The following is a 2632-nucleotide window of genomic DNA, read 5'->3' on the forward strand; positions in this document are numbered from 1 at the left end:
TCAAGTAGTCTAATCACCCCCCCCTCTAGACATACTTTCGATCCTACAACGCCGCGGTATCCCCAAGTTTCCCGGTGACGCGGCGGCATTGTGGCGCGGCGGCGGAGAGGCGAGAAAGAGTGGGGAGATAACGGTGGCAAGGCACAGAGCGGGGAGAGAGCGGTGGCAAGGCATAGAGCGGGGAGAGAGCGGTGGCAAGTCACAGAGCGGTGGGAGGGCGTTGGATTTTATAAAGCGCGCCGGACGCCGCGCGCCAAAACTAGCGCGCGCCCGGCCAATTTTTCCCGCGCGCGCGCGATCCTTTCCCGACGTCCCTGCTATCTCTACTCTCTTCTCTACTGTTATATTTATTTTATATTTAATATTTATCTCTACTTCTCTACTCTCTACTCTTTTTTTCTTTTAAAAAACAGAGTTGGTGATGATGGTGTGCCTGCCATCCTGCAATATAGGCCGTCCGATTTATATCTGACGGATAGGAAGTAAACTATGGCAATTTTGCAGAAAGATACCCACACCCCTCTCCAGATTTGCAAATAAGGCCTTCCCTCGTTCATCCATTTCTCCCAAAAAATAAACTACTCATACAAATGCATCTTGATGCGTGCAACGCATGGGCATCTTCCTAGTTCTAAAAAACTTTTCATCATTTGCCACACTACTGGTTGCAGATGAAGAACCTACCCAAGCACAGCGCGATACAGGAGCGACGCACAAGTACAAGCTGATATTTTGTTGGACAATGGAGGCTATAACCAATTACTTTTACGGGAACAATATCAACCAGGAAATTTGAAGGGTAGGTATGAACAAAATTGGAACTACACATGTACTGCTAAGTGATTTAATACACACATTACCAATCGAGGAGGAGAACCATGGTCGCGGCGGCCTCTCTGCATCCTGGTCGGCAACGGGAGTCAGTTCATTGTCCACGACGGTGGTGCTTCTGCGCTTGGCGTCGGCTTCCGGGAAGCAGATCCGAGACCGTGGAAGACGGTGCCGGGGAAGAGGCTTCGTGTACGACGACGTCGGTGGACCGGCTCTAGTGCGGCGTACGAGGTCGTCGATGAGGTAGATGCGCTGTGGTGGACGAGTGCGCCGATGTAGAAGGGGAGGAGCATGAAGGCTACGGTGTCGTGGAGAAGTCTATTTTGCGGTGGGTATAGAAAATGGGGAGTATTCATGTGTACTACTCTGGTTGCCGGGGTGGGGTTGGCTGGGTAGGGTGAACCTGAAGTTACGAAAATAGTCCCCTACCAAGCGTCATCCATAGGCCTGTTCCGAAGCCTATGATGGTAACTTCGCACTACTCGAATCAGGGTCGCGGGAGATTTTCCGGCCGACCTCAAAATTTTGTGACACTGAACTCCCCGTGTGGCGTGCTGAGTGATTGGACTAAGCAACTAGCGAGTAGTACTAGTAACTACTAGTACTCCCTCCGTTTTTATTAACTTTGCATATTAGGTTTGACCGAAGTCAACCTTCCTAAAGTTTGACCAAGTTTATAGAAAAATATAAACATTTACCATAACAAATATGTATAATGTGAAAGTACATTCAGTAATGAATCTAATGGTATTTATTTGTTACTATATTGTATATGTTAATATTTTTTGTTATAAACTTTCTGAGAGTTTACAAAACTTGACTTTGACCAATGCTAGTACGCGGACTTAAATAAAAACGGAGGGAGTACACATTTGTTTTCTTAGTTTGTACTGAATTAATCATTTGTTGTAATTGTGAAATAAATATATTAGGCTACTGACTTCGAATGTAATGGTCTATACAATTCAATAGTTACAATCATTGTTGAATTCCAAGATGTATACGAGGTCTATAGTACTTCACAATATGCTCAAACTCACATAATCCCAGTCAAATGAGAATCTAAATGCATTTCATAGTTATTACTTTGTAGGATGCAACAAAACCAACCATAACTCTACATCATCCATTATAAAAGCAACATTTTGAACACATCCCAATGTGTGAATGAAACGTGTAGAGAGAGCTTGCGAAGATGGAGCAGATAGGGCAGGAAAGATTGTATGTATATGGACGAGAGAGTAGGAGACAAACCTAACGAGACAGAGAGAGAGGGAGAGAGAGAAAGAGAGAGGAAGAACTTAGGTCTGTGAGAAAGATGGAGCCATGTAACATACGTGAGATGCGTGTGCATCGGGATTCTGTACAGGTGGAAGGAGAAGAGACAACAGGTTTGATGAGAGAGCTGGAAAAACATGGACGAGAGGGAAAGGATCTCGTGACTTGAGGGATTGATAATTTTGTGCGGGGGAGAGAGGGATTGGTAATTTTGTGTGGGAGAGAGGGGGGAGGAGTCAGTCAGCCGTCGTCACATCATCCTGCTTCCAAATGGCCCTAAATTCTCCAGTGCAGCGTGGTCGCCGTCTTCGATCTCCTCGATGCCCTCTTTGAAGATTGAGGTGTTGTGCATGCTGGGGTGCAGAGAAGCATAAGCGAGAGTGGTCGCCATATTACCTTGGATGGGGATGAATTGTGTTCTCGGGGGAGAGTGTGTGTGTGTGTGTGTGTCAGATTTTGAGAGAAATCAAACCTATGGAGAGAAATGTGTGTGTATGTGACGGAAAGCTACATGCTAAATAGG

This window comes from Triticum aestivum, chromosome 4D (genome assembly GCF_018294505.1).
Source record: "Triticum aestivum cultivar Chinese Spring chromosome 4D, IWGSC CS RefSeq v2.1, whole genome shotgun sequence".
NCBI lineage: Eukaryota > Viridiplantae > Streptophyta > Magnoliopsida > Poales > Poaceae > Triticum > Triticum aestivum.